A 20580-nucleotide genomic window follows, 5' to 3' on the forward strand; every position below is an offset into this window, starting at 1 on the left:
TGTCTGGATCTGATGGGGAAAAGATAATGCGCTGTTAGTACAATCAGGGGTCTTTTCCAAGCTATTAAGTGGAACTAATTAATTATGGCATGGAAATGCATTTAACTGTCTCTCTCCAACTGAAGACAACATCCATTTTCAGAATGGAAAAGCCTGAAATGTAATTAGTTACATAATCATGGCAAAATAAGGTTGACTTGATTCAAACCACATTGTGCACGTTGCATGTTCCCATTTCCCATTTCCATTCCTCAAAGCACCCGTAATACAGTATTTTGTTTTCAAACCATATTTACCATTCGTCCCATTTGCAGCTGATTTTTTCAGATGAATGAGGCCGACTCATTTATGCAAAACACATGCATACAAGCTCATGACTTCAAAATGACAAAGGGGAAAGAGTGATTTCAATATATACATATTACCGGGAACTCAATCAACAACTGTCTGGGGACGGTAGGAATCTGTTTTAACTTCGTGACCCGTTGGCTCTGCGTCTCTGTAACCACGCGACTCCGCTCTAATTGGACGACACAATGTCTGGGAGTTCTGAGGCTGGACAGAACTCACGGCAAATTACCACTTGCTTCCTGTTCAATCTGAGCGGGCACTCGAGATGTCAAGGGAGCTGTTGGACTTTGAAAAGTGTTTGCTTTGCTTGGCATCTCCGGTAACCGTGACCCTGTTGTAATGAAGAATAATTTACCATTTTGGAAAGTTCATTTTCGTCTATGCCTTATTTACAACAGCAACATCCCAACGGTGTATGGAACAGATCCAGTAATGTAAGCGGATGAATTGAAATGGCACTTTTGGAGATTTAGTGAAGGAAATGATCTTCTTGATTTGACAGGAAAAAAAAATGTCTGAGAAGTTTAATGTTCCTGGCTTTACATTAAAAGTATAGTACATCTATGCTCTATCCTGTTATTTTAAAGAAGTACTGTGAGTGCAATGAAGAAGGGTATTTTACTATTACAATACATTTGATCATGGATTTTTTAAATTGTTTTTATTGTTATTGTGTTTTAACAGACAAATCATAAATACATCAGAAAATAAATGCAACAGATATGTCAAAGTTAATTAAAGATTCAGCCAAACAAACTAGAAAATAGATTTGGGTTAAAAAGAAACAAAACTGTATAAATGTATGTGTGTATGTGTGTTTATGTGTGTATACATTGTGTATAAATTAACTTTGACAGAAGCTGCTAAGTTGTGCATGAGGGTTTCAAAATAAAGTGTACAGGTGTACAATAAGTTTGCTTTATTGTAAAAAGACACGCACATGCATTGTTTCCAGTCAAAGTTACAGGTAATGAATGTGTATGAAACCTGCAGATTTATATCTTTCTCAGTCCTTTTTGCTCTGTGCCTTAGTGTCACCATGTTGGCTCCAGCAGGCTCCATGTCTCCGTGCTGCTGCCTGGTGAAAGCAGCGTCCAGTGGAGGAGGATTGGTAGTGACATCTGGCAGTTTGATAAAGTGGATTTGGTTTCTTAGGGGCAATTCCAGGCTGCTCTCCCCGGGCGCCAGGCCTGCTCTGGTTAGTATATGACTTACATGTGTAGGCTGCTGTGAGGGAGGAGTTGTGTGTGTGTGCTTGTGTGTGTGAGTGAGAGACTGTCAGTATGTACAGTATATCTAAGCAGGTATCGTGTGTGTGTGTGTTTGCATGTGTTTGTATGGGGGTTTGGTGTATTGAGCGGATGGGAAGCGGTTAGTTCAAATGGAAAACAGCAGTCCCTCCACCACGTACATTAATGCAAGCCTTTCATCACCAGCTCCCCTAAAGCACGGCCTCTCTCCTTCTAATTTACTATAAACACACACATTAGTCTCATCAATAAACGCTAATGGCTCTTTATGAAACAGAGGTCTATTTCCCATTTTTTCTAATGAGGGCCGTCCTTCTCTGCAGAGCCTCAGAGTCTGCTCTAATCCATCGCTGAGATGGCTGATCTGCCCTTCCATGACACCCTCTGCAAACCTGAAGACAAACACCGTGCAGGCATGTCCAAATACAGAGACCAGTGCTCACTAACAAGCTGCCACTATTCCTCCACGACACATGATTCAGAATCAGAATTGGGTTTTATTGCCAAGCAGGTTTACTCACACAAGGAATTTGCTGTGGTGTATTTGTGCAAGTATGGATATGAAAAATATTAAAATAGGAAACAAATTATATATAAAAAATACTGTAAGCACCAGGGGAGGGATTTGGGCAATACGTTGTAAGTAAACACTAGAGACTGGATTGTGCAAGGTATAGTTAGTCCGTTATTTTCCACACTTTTCCTCCACGACATGGTTCAATACGTAGAAACAATAACAAACAGGACTTCTTTATTACACCTCTTCAGATTGTCTCCTCTTGTCAACTTGCAGAAAGGTTCTCAACAAATTGACATTTTACTTATCATATTTTCCATAACTTCCACATCGTAGTAATCGTCTGGTAATAATTTGAGACATGAACAAAAAGTACCTTATATCTGCTGACATGACGCGGCTTTGTAGATTTCTTTTGTAACTGCACTTGTTTAAGTGGATAAAAGGGCTATTGTACCAAAGCCAGAAGAGCTCGATAACTTGGAAGATGAAAGCTCATCTGAAAATTATATTTAAACACAGCATTCAACATAGCAATATTTACAAAGAGGAACATGGAGTCTTCAGGCTGAGAGAAGAGAAATTACTGGCACCAAAACAGTTCATAGAACAACTAAGTTAAAGTGCAAACCATCAGTAGGAATGATTTTAGTTTTTTTTGTTGCTATATTTTGTTCTCTATGTTGCTTTAAAACTAGACGATTCTTGCTGTATCTGTCCTGAGCGACTGATTTAAGAACATGTTGTGGGTTGTGAGGTTTACTTTAGGATTGAGCCACATGAAAGCTGAGGTGAAGGTCAATAGCACGGGCCTACTGTGGCTATGTGCACATAATGGGTGTTTTCTCGCCAGGGCTCTCATGAACCCGCTGGGTCAAGGACAGACGGCACATTCTGCAGCGCCACCATCAAAAGGAGAGTCCGCTTCAAAAATGTAAATAGGATTTTTCATCACCAGGCAATTTCACATGCAGCTTAAAGCAGAAACACAACCCAGGAGTTGACGTTGTGTTGACGTTGTGTCTTTTACACAGTGTTGTACACTCTGCTTGTACATGAGCTTAAAATATCAGTTCAGCTCAGAGTTGCATGTGTCTTTGTATTTATATACTGTATTTTTTTGTATTGGAATGTTTGTCTGAAGCTGTTATTTTTAAGTATCATTTATTCATTTAATTACCTTTCAAAGCTAATTTTTTATTGAACTACTTTATATACTGTTGGGTAATTCTGTTATTATTACATTATTTTCTTATCTAATTATATATGTATATATATATATATATAACTTAAAGACAACTAATAAAACAAAGAATATTTCCCATCTCAGGTGCATTGGGCTGAAAATATATAACCCTAGAAATATTTAAATACAGCTATGTCAAAGTTACACTTGAGTATATATGCTTGCAGTTGTAAGATTTCATAGTAACATGCAGCTGTAATTATTTCTTGCTCAGATTAGAAGCTGAAAAAAATCAATTTAATTTGGGTGAAAAAAATTTAAAGTATAATTTACTCAGCACAAACTTTTTAATTTCAGGAAATTATCCCCAGTTTCAAATGGACAAATGCTGCCACAAATAGTCATCACAGTATGTTTGGAAAACAGTTTGGATATTGGCAAAATCTAATTATTTTCTCTTTTTGATTTCAGAAAGATTTTTAGTTGTTCATAAAGAGCATTTAAGTTCTTCTCAATATTTCCAAGCAAAACATTTTTATTAAAAAATTAAGTGAAACATATACATAAGTATAGCACTGGAGACACCACACACTGTATAGTATGTTATATAGTATACAAGTTTTTTTTTCCTTTGGCAAAATCAAAGATTCAGCGTTACGTCTACCATCTCCCCTTCTCTCCACTTTAAATGCTTCTGTTTGACTAACTCATCCCTCTCTCATCCCTCCTCTCTCTGCCATGTTCTGTTTGAGGGCCTTCTCAGGAGGAAAAGGATCTCCAGGCAGGCCTTACCTCACCCGTGGCATTGCAGGGGGAATTACAGGGCTTAGTTCTCTCAACTTGACCCCGCTCCTAATTACTTGTCGGATAATTCTTTTGGCTCCTAGCAGAGTGTTTTCCTAACCTCCACTTGTCTGCTGTGTGTCCAAACATGGAGAAAGGAAAACACGTTCCAGCGAAACAGGGGGTTTAGCCTCCACGCCACGTTCTCACACAGCCAAACGCCCCACCACAGGCTCCCAGGGACCCACACAGGTTAGACTCCTGCTCGTGCTCTGTTCCTCCAGTCTGGAGATGGGCATTATTCTGAAGTGAGAGCATAGTTTGAACTCTTTTTTGGCTCTTTTTTGTAGTTAATAAATGTAAGAATTTAAATCCCCAGGGTTTCATTTCTGTTGTCTTGTTACAGACTTGTGGAAAAACAATAATATGTACCTCTTTGAAGCAGAATAAAAAGGGAGGAGAGTTATGACAGATAAAACTGTTCAATCTGAGCTGGTGCATGCAGATGCAGCTGTCTGAAGCGTTTTCAAGCACCACTCTCCTCCAGTGACAGTCTCTAGTGAGTCGAGGCAACCTGTAGCGAATTTGTCTTCGTCAGACAATATTGTCTCAGACATTTCAAAACCTTTTCTGGCAAACTCCCCTGTAATTATGGCGTTTTCAAAGATGGTGATCAGTGCAACAACTTAGTGTGTAATAGACGCTAATGATGGATAATAACACTGATATTACAGAGAGAGAGAGAGAGAGAAGAGTCATCACCGACTCTTTTAAGTACGTGTGATGCGACTTTACACTCAGCAGGGAGGCATTGTGCTTTTGTTCTTTAGAGTAATTTATAACAGTTGAAGTTGACAAAGGAAAAAAAATCACTTTTAATCCTTTGTGTAATGTTGCACCTCACACTTGAACTGATACAAAAAACTTGTTGCCTATGATGAAATAAAGCAGAGGCTGTATATAAACATTTTCCCCAAAAAAGAAAATTAAAAAGTTAATGTCCAAACTGCTCATGGTTTAGTTACTGATCGTATCTCTTCAATCCATCCCTCCTCCTCCTCCTCCTCCTCTCTAACCCTGGGAAAGTGCTCTCTGAGATTACCATACTCAAAATCATAACTGAAAACAGGGATTATCAGACTGTGAGATTAGTTTTCCCCAAACCTTTTAAGGTATGTCATCAATTCTTCTTAAATACACAGCGATAAGGAACTTTGGTGGAAATGGGACAATCCTCCAGGGACCAAATAAGTTAAAGGAGGGGAGTTTATTCCATTATTGTCTAATAGCTTCCATAACCATCACCCTTTACCCCCAATAAAGTCTCATTGGCCTGAGGATTGAGTCTGGATTACATGGTAGCTCTGCTAATAATGTCAAACACATGAAGAGACGTGACCCTGAAACTCACCCATCACCACAGTAGGTTACCTTTTTACCTGAGTGTTAAGTGTGACACACTCTGGTAATGGGAACATAAATAGTGTTAGGATGCAACATTCTCACAGGTTCTCACAGGTTTAAAAAAATATAATGCAGCAATAGCATGTTATGTGCACTATGTGAACCATGTATTTACACCATGTTACAGTATATCATCATGTTCACTGGCATCTACGGCTTCAAACGGAGGTGTACTAAGAGACAAGATAGAGAGAAAGAGCAGCCGCTGCCTTTTCTTTAGTGTGTGTGTGTGTGTGTGTGTGTGTGTGTGTGTGTGTGTGTGTGTGTGTGTGTGTGTGTGTGTGTGTGTGTGTGTGTGTGTGTGTGTGTGCGCACATACCTCAGTTCATAAGCAGCACTGTACAGCTCCCTCAGGGCTGCACTGAGACGCTGGTGCCAGAAAGTCTCACCTAGTCAGGTTAGCCTGGGAACATGCTCACACTGCAGGCTTTCCCTCTACACACACACACACCCATCCACACACACCCACACACGCACACAATCTCACATGCTCACACACTCTCAGTTGTGCATGCACACAATGCTCGCCACATCATAAGCTAATGAGCCATTATATTGTCATTAGTGTTTTATTTGCACCACCCTGTCTTTCAGCAATCTGTCACACTGTTCACATGGTGATGACTCAGAAACCAAACTGTTGTTACAGATTTGAGCACGTTTGTGTGTTTTCACTCACACATGCCTGCTTGTGCGCAGGTTCACATGACACACATTTTGTCCTGTTTTGTGTGCGATACTTCCTCTTTCTCTCACCCGTGTATATACGTACCTCCTCAATGTGCAATTCATTTACATTTGTCAAGAGCAGGTACAATCTGAATCCATCACAATGTCCACTGTGAATCCAGCTCATGATGATGAAGATGATGATTCCCTCAGGGCCTCAGAGACCATGCTTGATTTAAGTAGACTTGAAATTTGTTTAGGGTACGTCTACTGTATAAAGCATGTGTTTATGTACATAGCACGTCATTATCTTTGCATCTTGATTAGATTTTCCAACGTTTCTTGTGTTTGTACACCTAAATAAGAGAGTATGATGGCAGGACCACCCAAATAGAGCAATCACACATGTAAAGTAAGAAAAGGGATGCTCATTATGTGGCAGACAGTTTGACGCTCTCTCTTTACATGGTCTGAGTCTGCACTTTGGGTCTGAGAATGAATATAGTAAAAAAAAAAAGTTAGATGAAGACATCATATTTGTCTCACGGCTTTGAGTAAAGTAATTCTTCTTTTCAAATTCAAGAGTGCACATTGGGGTAAGAGATTTGAACATCCTCCTCTCCTGACTGCTGCTGGTGCATTTATTTCTCATGATGTCTGTGTTTGTTTCCAAAGTCATACCAAACTTTAAAGGTGCAATTTGGTAAGTTAATGCTCTTGTCAAAACAAACAGATGTAACCACAGTGTAGAGCGGAGTGATTGCTGTTGCACCTAGAGGGGAGGGGCGCAGAGAGCGGCGCTCACACCGAGCAGACGGGCTCTCTCCAGTGTTCACTCAGAGGACTGCCGGTCTCTGCACAGTCTAACCTCAATTCCTCCCACATGCTGAATCATCCGCATGCTGAGATTAACTCAGCACAGACTTTACATGCAAGACTTTTAGCTGTTTAAAATACATATGATTTATGGTTTATATAAAGCAGTTAAACAACAGGCAACATGGTAATATCTGGCAGAAAATTCTAGAAAAGGTTTGTGAAAATAAAAACTACGGTTTCTATGATTTCTTTGGCAGGGAGACACAAAACCTTTTTTTCTCTCTCTCTGCTAATATCATTCAGAGTGAAATGAATTTAGCACTACGGTGAAATACAACTTAAACTGTCCAAGGACAAAAATATATCATATTTTGAACTTTCATGATGTGTTTCCTAAAAACAAAATTACCTGCTGTGATATATTTAAATGGGATAACTCATTCAGACCTAATTACAAAATTGACAAAACACTGGTGCAGAAAAAACAATTGATCATTCAAGTCAAAATTGACACATGTTCTTGTGATTATTAGCCCAAGAGCTTGGATGAGTGCTGCAGTGATGATGGTTTTTATGTGGTGGTATCTGCTGTTAATCATCCGGAGTTCTCAGGGAGTTACTCAGGATTACACATTAAAGTAATAGCGCTCCTATCGTGCCAATAGGCCACTTTCTCTGCTCATTTTTATGCCTCTGCTCCAGAGGCATTATCTTTTTGGGTTGTCAGCACATCTGTATGTCCCATTCTTGTGATTCTCAGAAACACCATGGGTCAAGGTCGCTGCGGCCTCACAAAGCACATAGTTTGATTGTGAACCTGTCTCAAGAACGCCGTATTTCTTCCAATTTGGAACAAACGTTCACTTGAACATAAAGATGATGGATTAGAGGTTGGTGCTATAAGGAACTCCACTGAATCCAATGTATCTTGTTCAACAGCATTCTCACTCTGTTTTTTTCCCCATCTCAGTCATCTGGGTGGTTGAAGACTCAAAATGAATCTTGACTTGTGGCTGCTCTTTGGAAAATGCAGCATTTACAGAAAAATGGCTTGGTTTGAGTTAGTCCTCTCTTCTTGCTCCTCAGGTTAGATGAAGCCTTTACTCTTTTCTTACTGGAGGAAGCTGGAGGCCCCACAAAAACCACAGACTCCCTTTCACCCGGCCTCTGGTGGGACTTTTTCCTCACTTGTTCACATTTGTCCACATTTAATTGTGGCCTTCCATCCTCTTGGTTGGCTTGGTGGTAGAACCTGAGGCTGCACTCTTGGTCTGAGGACCTCTGCAGCCAATCTGTCTTTCGGAAGTTCAATTTCTTGATTCCTATTGATGTCTTCCATTCCTGTCATGTTAGCCATTTGGTCGAAGTATGAGTCCATGAACTGCTTGGCTGTGACCAACTCCACCAACTCCAGGTCACGGTGGCCTCACAACAAATGATTTTGGCCTCTTGAGCATGATATATCAAGTCTGCCTTTACTGAATTGAGTTGTGTGGTTTTTGTTTTTATCTATTCCTATGTCCACCAAGTCTGATTTCCACTTTCTTTAGTCCACTTGAGCGCTATCTCAGAATTTCTTTTGTGATAATAGTAAAGCAATAATTACAAGCCCAACATAGTATTTTCATCATTAAAGTGCTGCTGTGATGGATGTCGTATTTACTGAATTTGACTTTAGCCTTTAATTACATTTGAGGGATGCTTTCCTTCAACAAAGCACAATGATGCTGTTGAGGAAGATATAATTAAATAGCATTCTAATTAGAAATAAAGTAGTGCATGTGATTCTGCTGCACCCTCCTAAAAAGGTTCATTGGAAGGAGGCAGGTTGTATAACGAATTCCAGGAAGCATTTATGAATATGGCATATATTTAGCTCCATTCAAAACTGGCCCTGCTCTCATAGCCTGCACCCTTTGTGAGTCACAGTTTCAACATTACCTGAAGAAAACTTGGCACAGCTACTGAGCAAGCAATGGAAAAATAAAAAAACACACTGTTAGTGCCTATGGGTGAGAAACAATTATGGGTTTGTGTTCATTACAATAATGTACAAAGGGAATGAAAATTCCTAAACTAAGTGTTTTACCATCAAAATGCCAAGGGTAAAATGAATGTAATTAAGCCCACAAATACCTCCGGCTTTTGTAGCAAAGCTGTTTTACTGCCTTAACAGCGTGTGAGTACTTTGCTTTACACTAAGTAGTCAATACAAGAGCTTTGGCTGGGAATGACTCTGGAGTCAATCCTGTTCAAGGCAACATGTCATTGTATCATGTTGCATATTTGTTTGTCAGTTCTGAGATATCGCTAATTAAGACACGCTAATGAATTTAAGTCTCTGTAAATAAAAGATTTGTGGTTGTAGAGTTCCTCCATTACACACCAGGGCTGTGTCACAAGGTAAGAATCACAGTTTCCTTCTCTTTTAATAGTTACCATCCATATTATACACTAAAGTCGCGAAACCTACTTCTTACATGAAGTGATTATGAGGTAAAGGTCATCCCTAATATTTTATAGATCAGGAAAGCCAAATATTCTCCCAGCTTTCATGACCCAGGAGCGGGCCTCAGATTAAGGCTGTAATAGCTTGAGAAATATATTCCACACTGTGACTAAAAATTCACTGACAGCAATAATACAACCTTTCAAAAATATGTTCCTGAAGAGTCATTGCAGTACAAACACAGTTTGTTATGTCTGGCACATATCAGGAAGTTCCAGTGAACATACAGCGCTACTGCACCATTCATATCACCCTCAGGATATTTGGACAGAGTTTAAACTTTGCTGTTTGGGCGTCAGCGCTTGTGTGAAAACGGCAACTCAACTGAATTTGTCAAGCAGTGAATGAGAATCTCTAGCACTAGCGTGAGTTTCTCTCTGTGTGTGTGTGTGTGTGTGTGTGTGTGTGTGTGTACTGTCTTTTGTTTAGTGTGGTGCTTGTTGGTGAATATTTTGTATTTGTCTGACATGAAGTATTAATAAGCAGATGTCAGAGCCACAGCAACGGTGAGTAAAACCACTTGTGAGTTTAAGAGGAACAACAGAAATCTCTAAAGCTATGAGCCTATTAGACACAGCATGTTTCATGTGGACTTTGTTATCCTATCAAACCCGCACTCAAGGCATGCCCTTATATCTGAGCTCTACATTTCCCCCAATTGAAAACATCTTCATTGAGATACATAAACAGATTTAAAAGTCCTATTTCGCTCTACATTTGGGTCCTGCCTAAGATCTCATTTTCCTCTCTTTGATGTTACGTCCATATTCTTCCTCCTCCCCAGCAACATGTGTCCCTCGTTACATCACGTCATGCCAACGAACAATCAGATTGTCAGAACACATCTCCAGGCTGGAGAGAAGGCCTGAGAAAAGCTAGCGAGAGGAAGAATGGTGGCGCACAGAGTTATTACTGCATTATTACCACAGTAACAGATAGCTCATAGCTGGTAGCATCGCACGGCCAGCGGCTCTGAGCCCTCACCCCCAGCACCTTCTCCTTGATGTTAGCACCAGGCGCTCTGGGACCAGATTGGGGCGGCTCATTGAGTGACAGCTTCAATAAGGCTAATTACAGTGGGCTGCAGGGCCCAGTTATGCTGTCTGGCGACTCCACCCATCGTGGAGCCAGAGCGACCGTGTTAACTATGGTGTTAGACCAAGGTAGGCATCACTCAGCCACCGCTGGACCTCATAGCTGTAAACACACACACACACACACACACACACACACACACACACACACACACACACACACACACACACAGAGGAATATACACAGACTGCTTCATCATTAGAGTCACAGGATTGTGAACACACACTTTGATTCAAATGTAATAGAGGAGACTGTCCTCCTGTAACAGACGACATGGTATGTTGTCGCTACAAATAGCTTATTATGACCCAGAGTTAGTCTATATTGTGAAACGACAACTAGCAGCCGTAATTATGACAGCAGCAAAGGAGGACATTCGGTGATGTAGTATAACTAGTCCACATCAGGAGGGACCACTGTTGTTGTGAGCCCTGTAGTCAGTGTTGCTTCTTTTATCCATGACTCTGCCAAAAGTTTCACCATGTGTTTATTATTGTCACAGTCCTTTTGCCTCTGGTACTCTAGCTCCTGTGGGTTGAAGCTGAGGGTAGAGACAAACGAGCCACATGGTCGTTTACATCGGAGGACTTGTTGTAACAAAAGAAAAGATGACCTTTACTCACCTCTGCTCGATATATCCCCAGAATAATGATGAACTGTGGGTTATGTTACCAGCAGTGATGAGATGTCACCAAGGCCATTTACTTACACAGTTAGTTGTACTTTAGCACAAACGTAAGGTACTTGTACATTTGTTTAGCTGTTCTAATTCATGATGATAGAATTAAGAATTAAATACTTAACATTTTCTACCACCACATTTTACAGCTTCAGTTACGAATTAGCTTACAGTAGTTACAAATAAAATATGCTGCACTGTTATAAACTTAACTAACCCACAGCAGTTAAAATTAACTCAAGCTCAATTGCTACAAATAATATGAATCATAATAAAAATCATAATACAGTGTAACTTTCACAGGGGGATTTTTGTTTTTGCTACACTTTCTACTTAAGGGATATTTTCAATGCAGGCATCTGACTCGTAATGGAGTATTTATTTCTATAGCAGGATTGTTAGTATAACTTCAGGCAAATAAGAGAAATAATGATAAATAAATTTGTATATTTTTATCGTTCATCACGTACACGGTAAAACTTCACTTCTGCTCCCTTATATTAAGTTTATATTTTCTAAAAGTGAGTGAATTCTCTACAATTTTCACAGAGGTGGTTTGTTGCAGTTGAGGTGGCCCAAGTGGTGGCAGTAAAACACTGTGGAGGAATTTCTGGATAGAATTGTGCTGCTTTGAGGAAGAGACAAAGTGTCCAAACTTGTATAATCGGTGTGTTACACGTGTCAAACTAAGGCCTTCAGATTCAACTGAGCGTGCCTTGTTGCTCAATTTAGAGCTATTAAAATCAGATTGCCAAGCTGTGTCAAACACTTTTGCAGACATGATGTGAGTTTTAGTTTATGAAATATCTGGTCATAGCCTGCAGCCAATCTGCCTAATCAGGATTCTGTTGAATGTCTCATTGAGGCATGTTGTAGTTCATTACGGTACACTGTAATTACTGGTTGCATGTTGCTTCATTTTTCATTCGAAGAAATTTTAGTATAATCAAAAACCTGTAGTTTTCCTGTCACCTCACTCAGACTGTGAAGATATTTAAAGCTCCTGTGTAAGACACCACTGGTTGTCGTTTTTCATCTTATTCATCATACCCACCTCAGAAGCAATAGAGTCACATGAATTTGAAGATGCTGGCCAGCCAACAAGACGGGGATGTTTGGGTCGTGGGTCGGCCAGCGTGGGAGGCTCATTCCACAGTGGAGCCAGGACTGTTTAGAGGCCTGTTGTGTCTGGAGTCTCTCAGGTCACTTTAATATCAGCCCAAGGCCTTGAATCTGCCCCCATGTCGCTCCAGCAATTACAAGAGAATCTCCCTGGTCCCTCTTCATCCCCTCCCTCCCTCTGCTGGTGTCTGCACCACAACATTGTTTCTTCTAAACTCTCACATTCCTCTTCTTTCATTGTCTTTTTGGTTTCCCCATCACATCTTATTCAAACATTAAACATGAGTGATGCTAAACACAAAGTATGAGATAATAGTCCACACAAAATCCTATTTACTACACATGCAAACATTGCAGTTCCACAGGAGATTCCAGTGAGAACTGTTAACCCTGGGTCCATCATCAGCCTTTTCAACCATTTCAATCTTAACTCACTGTTTACTCTTTCATTGATCTGCCAGTAAACCGAGTTCCTGTCTGTGTATTTGGGTTTAAGCGCACACAAGCCATCCCCGTGAGCTTGCGTGTATACAATAATGCTTTTAGGGGATTGGGCCCTGCGTTGGGCCTTTTAACTTCAGTCAGCGCTGCATCCTGATATCCTGGTGTGACTGGTTTGAGGGGGTAATTCACTCCACCAGAAACACAGGCTTTTAGAGGTTCCACATGTGCCTTGGCACCAGACAGAAGAGAGGCCGGTAGGTTTCATTAATTGTGGCAACATTCCTGTAGCGTTGTCAGGCGGTTTTATTAGTATTAGCTTTGCCTGCAGGCTGTCATTATGCCTCATTTAGAGCCCAAACCCTTCCCATGGCTGTCAGGTATAACCATATGAGAATATTGTTAACCACTAACAACCCTAATCATCAATAAAGTCAGTTAAAGATTGTGAACTAATTGATAAAATGAGCCAAACTTAAAACAAACCACTCGATACATTAAAACAAAATTTTAAATTGTGTTCCTAATTAAAAAAAATAAAAAACGGTGTCACAACATCTCACCGTCGGAACAACAAATTGAGGATTTAGAAGTGAACGGTGTGTTAATAATATGCTCTTTCACAGAGATGCAGTCACAAAAATATTTGCAGGTTTTCCTTGTCAAACTTCCCAGAAAAATGTCAAATGCTCCTTTAATCCGAGGAGCTCACTGGGAGGATTCATTGGAGCAATCATCCTAATAACAGTAAATCCACGATAATTGACATGTCAAAATTACTTGCAAAAATTGTCTATTTTCCCTTGACAGAGGCCTTTTAAATGGGCTGAGATGGTCCAGCAGGTTGAAAATGAAAAGCAGATTGATTTGCTGCAGCAGGTATTAACCCCACCTCTGGTTAGACCTCCTCAGGTCAGCACCGGGCTACTGAAACAGTCGCGCTGCTGACTGTGGTTTGATCTGCGCCTGTTGACAAGGTCAGCTGTAACTGGCTGAGAGGTTGACATGACTGACTGCAGAGCACTCCTGACTCATCTGTGCACTCATTTGTCAGCATGTCATGTTTCTCTTAATGAGAGTTGGCTGGAAAATAAAAGTCCAAAAATCCTTTTGAGTTTTGGAAAATGTCAATGTAACATTTTTATAATCCTCTTCTTACTCCCCAACAAATAGTTTTAGACGTGGAACGTGGCTTCCATTTGTAGGCAATTTGACATATTGTTGAATAAAAAAATACTTTGACTGAAACAAACATCCCATAGGGATCTGGCTTTTGTGTTTTAACTCACACCATGTGACGTATTGAAGCAAAGAAATGTGACTCATTAGTGGTGCTTAATGTGGCTGTCTGGACATAATTTGTTTGCACCAATAAAAGTGCGTAGTAATTGTTTGTTTTTAATGACCATGTTATCCCCCGTGGAAGCATGAAATTTTATGTCTTTTTTCCACTGAGACATTCAAAATCACCTCAAGATGAGATAATGAAACTGAATTAGACTTAATGGGAAATATATTTTGTTGTTTTTACTTTATGAGTAAATAGAGACACTTTGCATGCAAACACATGCACGGTGGGTTTGTGCAGGATTTTCAGCCACTTTGAGGAGAAACTTATGAAGTCCTGACATCGACCACAGCCAACAGCAGTGAGTGGCTGTTGATTCCCATTTTACCAATGTGTGTGTGTGGGTTTGTGTGTTTGTGTGTGTGTGTGTGTGTGTGTGTGTGTGTGTCTCCTCCAGTCCTTGCTCGCCTGGTGGTTTGCCGTTTCTCAGCGTGGAGCTCAGATGTGAGGAGTGAACGAGGATCACTGCTGCCATCTGACTGCAGATCAAATGCACATCAGGCGGCAGCGAGGATGACAAACAGTCAAAACAGAACCTGATCTCTGGGGCAATTACCAGTGTTTGCTTAATCTTTGGAACGTGCTGTCGAAAGCCAGGGTCAGTGGAGCTGCTTGACTCTCCCTTTTCTAACTGGGGTGAGAAAAGAGATCATTACTCATGAGGACTTCACAGTTTGAGGTCTGGATATGTAGGGGTAGAGCAGGAGTGTGTGCGTGTGTGTGTGTGTGTGTGTGTGTGTGTGTGTGTGTGTGTGTGTGTGTGTGTGTGTGTGTGTGTGTGTGTGTGGGTGGGTGTGTGCGTGGGTGTGTGTGGGGGGGGGTTAAGGCATAGTTCTGCCAATCTAACACAATAGAAACAAAGTTGGTTTTGTGAAATAAAGCAAAGGGAGATTAATTAAGGAGATTTAAAATCAAAATGAACAAACACACTCAGAGTAAAATGAAGGCCAAAATTTTACTAAATGAAAACCTTTAAATCACAAATGTCCTGTTGTTCAGTCGGAATTTTCTGGAGAGCTTCTTTCTCTGGGCTTGCTCTTGGTGAACAAAGTTGTGACACTGACACTCTCACCAGTTTTCATCATTAACCCCTCTGGCGGTCCTCTCCCAACGATTCTATTACCTGTTTGTTACCTCAGCATCAATTAAAGCTATTTGAAACCTCACCCACCCACAGGCTCCCTCCACCTCGCAATTAAGGTGGCGTGAGACCCTGGTTTTTGTCACACTAATTCCACACCACATTTAAATGACAGTGGTGAGAGCCCTCGAGGGCTGAGCGAGTGTCTTTATTGCTGAAGATTTATTATTTCCTTAAAAAGTAATTGTAACTAATTCCAGCCAGCCCGCAGAATATAACGACTTAGTTATTTAGTTTAAAGCTGAGGTGTTCAGCCTCTGGTTACCTATAAAGAGCTGTGAATAATGGAGAGTTGTAATAAGTGTTTTAAATTCATGTCTGAAATGATAATAATAAGTTACATGGACGTGACCCCTGGTACTGAAATTATAGATGTGTGTTTATGATGGTCCTTTAGGCTACATATCACTTCATCCATTGGTTTACACAAAATCAACCAATTATTTCAGGAAAACTAAACAACTGCAACAGGTAAAGTAGGTCAAGAAGTCAGTCTGTAAACTGTGTTTTCGATCCAGCAGTTTGAATAAAAATTTTTATTCATTTAGATTTATCTGAGGCTTCTTTTACATATGTTACATACAACTTATGTTTCTGGCTGTAATTGACCTATTTTAGGAATGTTGCTAATTCCCAGACTTCAGCAATTAACTAGATTACATTTATTCTTATCAGCAGAAATGATAGCCTACTACAATAATAATAATAATAATAAATAAGTCATAATAGAGAGCCAGTCCAGATACTCCAGCTCTGCAGCTGCTGTTCCACTAGCTTCTATAAATCAATGGACACATTTTTTAAAACCAAAATTATAGACAAATTACAATAATTAAAGGCATTCAATGAAGAGCAGCTACTACAAATCTTGCTATTAGAGGTTTAAATCTTCCTGATTTTAATAACGCTATAAAACAACTCTTTTGTTGACATAGAAAATGAACTGAAAATGAGCTGTAACATGGCTTCTTCCTCCAACACACTCCTCTCAAGAGCTTATCTACAATTTAAAAATTAACCAGTCTTCTCATTCCTGCTGTTAACACAAATTACTCATAATTTCTAAAATGCTAAAACTTTACTCATACATCCAAAGAGAGGAATATTAAATATAATTATGCTTTTTAAAAAGTTACACATATTTGTGTAAATTTATGTTCCTGGATTTTTTGTAATTTCCCTCATTACAATTATACAAGAATTTGACTTATTTTTTATTCTGGGCGGAAATGAGGAAGTCAGTTTCACTTTGGTCTATACATTCAGGAAATGTGAAACTTTTTCTTTATTCTCTTTTCACTGTTCCTCCCTTCTCCTGTATGTCACACACACACACACACACACACACACACACACACACACACACACGCACGCACACACACATGCAAGCATCTTGTGGTCATGTAGTGACTAACCCGGGGAATGAGAAGAGGTTTCATGCTGACAGGATGTCAGTGCTCAGTGGGAGACGGCTCACTAGTGGGAGCATCAAAGATCGGCAAAATCAGCTCCCTTCCACCGCAGCACAGTCACCACATTCCTCCAAGGTGCACGTATGAAAGGCAGTGTGTGCTTTGTAGATTTTTACTATGTAAAAATGGTGCTATCTAAGATCAGTTTATGTTCTGTAATATTTCCCCTTTTTTTCTCCCCAATCTTTTTCACTCTCTTCATGTACAGTATTTTGTGAAACATACATGTAGCTGCATTTGACCGTGTTGTGTCTAACAGTACAGCTGTCTTCACTTTGTTCTTTACTGTTTTCATGACTTTGGCAGCAGTAACACAGTAAACCACCAACCTTAAAAAAATCTCATATACCACTCAGCACATACACTATGGGGTACGGTGTGTGAGGAAAGGGAATATAATGAGACATTTATTTGGTGACAGCTTCACTCACTGTGCCTCTGTTTCACACTCATAAAGAGATGCCATAAATGACAAAATGGAAGCTGTGAAAACGGACAATACTTTAATGTAGAGGGAATAATGGTGAGAGGGGCCGTCTGTAGGGTCAGGGATGTCTTTTTTCTGATTTTGGTTAAATCTGTAAGTTAGTTTGCAGATCAGTTTTTACAACCCTCCCTCCAGTCTTTGACGCAAAGTAACTGTCATCAGTAAACACTAACTTTATTTAATCTAAAGTGGGTTTTTCCCTTTTTGCGCTTCATAGCCTCACTATTGTATTCTCACCATTCTCATTCATCCCAAACTGCCCCCCCCCCCTTCTATTGCTACACAAACCCTGTGACTCTGTTCACCTCCCTCCTCCCCAAACTGCCGCCGCAAACCCAACTCTCCCCTGCCAAGACCATCACACACCCAAACAGGACCTGCTTTGACTGCCACTTAATTACACACCGTTTTACTCCACAGTTTACCAGTCAAAAGGAGGGGCCGGCTGGGGGTATGTGAGGGTGGGGGGGTCTGGAGGTAACGGGGGCCCCAGTATCCTCTCCATCAATGTCCGCAGGCCCAACAAAGGGCCTCGTGACAGAGGATGAGTAGTTGTAATGCTGCGGCCGTGCCTGCCGCTCAAACTCACCCCATTCCTAATTGCCCTCAGAGATGGCAGATAATGGAGGAGCTTTGAAGTTAAAATGGCCCCTAATGAGCAAGAGAGAGGGAGAGAGAGAGGAGAGAGGGATAGCGAGGATGTGTACATGTGTGAAGACTGGATGTGAACCTGTTAATATGAACGGAGGAGAGCAAATGTAAGAGAAATACAGAAGAATCAAAAAGGATTTATGATGGGAAGTTACTTTCCTCTTCTCTCTCTCCCACTGTGCTCAGAGGAGCGAGGACCAGTCCGAGACGGGAGCCTGAGACGGACGCTCAGCAGGGGTCTGCTTCATCCATCTTCCGTCCTCGCCTCTTCCTCACCCCTCAACCTCCAGTTTAAACTACAGGCACCTGTATCCCCCAATGGTTTGTTTGGAATCTCCTCTCTCCATCTTTTATCTCTTTATATTAAGCTCCTCTTTCTTTCATCCTTTTTTTTATCTTGTGCCTGTCTACCCATGTCTCCCTTTGTTTTCATCCGTCCCTCTCTCTGTGTGTCTCTGATGGACAAATGGCCCCGCTCCGGTGTCAGGGCCTTCCCATACCAGCAACATGCCTGAGATTCTTTGCACTGTCTCACATGCTTTCTCATGACGCCATGGAGACTCAAATGATTTACATACAAAGCATTTTCTTTTTACTGCATGCTCCTTTTGTCATGCTCTTTGTGACTTTCTCTTACCTTTTCTTTGTTATTGTGATGAAGAGCTCTCATCCTTTACCTCTGACTGTTGTCTGCAGGCTATAAACTCTGCAGGCCCACAGACAATAAGCGATGCTCAGGATACATGTTAAAAACTGCACAGATAATGATCAATCAGAGAAATAATTAGTTACAATTATAATTCATTTTAACCTAAAATGAGTTAATACATGTCTAACTCATATCAAGGTGAGAGATTATGGCTTTCTGGAGGAATATTTTAAAATGTTGTGTGTGTTGACATTTTATTTCATTGTCACATGAGAAGCTCAAAGCTGTAGTTTACTACATTTCAAGATAGACAGATGTAGAAATACTTAGATTTCTTTTCATCATGTACTGTTTTTAATTTCAATTCATTTATTTACGTAAAAAGAATTTGCAATATTTTTTACTGTTTCTCTTTCTCACGATCAGCTCAGTCTGGCTGCTATCATGCATCATCAGCACTGCTGTTGACGTCCTATTGTTCCTCTGATTCAGGTCCTGTTTCTTCTTGTTACGGCAACAGACCAACTTCCCCTCCTCTGAACTGAAATTACATTTATTTTATGTATTGATTTGAATAAACAGTCTCATTGTCTTTTAAATTAAAAGTCGTCTCTTTGAACTCAGATCGTTGACATCGGGGAGTTCCAGTGGTGGTGATGTGACTTGTCTTGTGTTATACAACAAAACACAACCTGCCTGAATAATGAAGCTGCCAGTTAACTGTAATCTGACTTTATCAGGCTCAATCAGCCATTGTGATACTCCCCTCAGCCCTTTGTCTCTTTAACAAGTTGTGTTTTTGCTATGGCCTGCCATATCAAAGGGGGGCCTCCTCTGCTCGACAAAGACCAGAGCCAGCAGGGGCCTGCTGAATGATAATGCTCTGAGGAATCAGTTGGTATTTACTGCTGAAGAGGTGGAGTGCATTAAACCAAGAGACTGATTGTTGTTGTGTTTGCCTTTACTAATTGGCTGGAAGGCAGTGAGCTGCTGATACAAGTCAGAGGGAAGACAGTGATCAGAGGAGGAGACGGTGGAGACGCGGGTGAGGGAGTGAGGAGGGGTGGAAACTGCAGATTTAAAAAATCCACAGTTGGTTGATATTCTGAGGGATGATGAGAACATTAAGGTTGTAAGGACGTGCCAGACATTGACGTGTGGTTGAACTTTGTTTACTCAAAACCAAATTATACCGTGTGTATTTATTCCCTTATGCTGGATGAGGTCATGACCCACTTTATCAATGACTTTGTCTACTATTTCAATGTCTGCACAACACGTATTGAACCACACAGTGGCGACTGATTAAAAGCAACTTTATTTTAGGAGCATCTACAGTCCAATGGAGTCTCCTGTCCTTCACAGAAACCTCAGAGACAGTCACTCAGAAATATGAAAGAGGGGAAACGAGGACCAGAGAGACATGGTTCCGTCTAACCACGGGTACTTGTCTACTTAGTAATCAGGACAAGCTGTGGGGAGACTTGGCCTAAACTCTCGACCGCAATTTCTTCCTCCAGATTGGGAGACGACGAGAAGGAATAACAGAGTGGGAAACGGTGAGCAAACTTTTTTGCTGGACGAGCAGAAAAGTAGCCATCCCTGCGATGTGTTGTGAAGAATGGAGGCAAGTCATAGGTCTAAAAGGGACGTGCTGTATATTTGTTTGTGTGTGTGTGCGGGCTTGTGTGTGCACATTTCTGTGTGTCACAAACGGACCAAAGGCATGCACCAATTCATTTTTTGCTGACAAGAGCTGCCCCAAAAACAGAGACGCTACTCATCAACTTTTAGGTCAGAGGGAGCCCAAATTGAGTGTGTGACACTCAGCCAAGAGGGGGGTGGGCTTGAAATCAATGCAACAGCCAAAAGTTGGGCTCTCAAATGGTCATGGTTGAAACCAGTATTCACAGTGAATTTCCGGCCACAGTGCCATGCCTAAGTCTC

The sequence above is a fragment of the Paralichthys olivaceus genome, chromosome 2, assembly GCF_024713975.1.
Source record: "Paralichthys olivaceus isolate ysfri-2021 chromosome 2, ASM2471397v2, whole genome shotgun sequence".
Classification (NCBI taxonomy): domain Eukaryota; kingdom Metazoa; phylum Chordata; class Actinopteri; order Pleuronectiformes; family Paralichthyidae; genus Paralichthys; species Paralichthys olivaceus.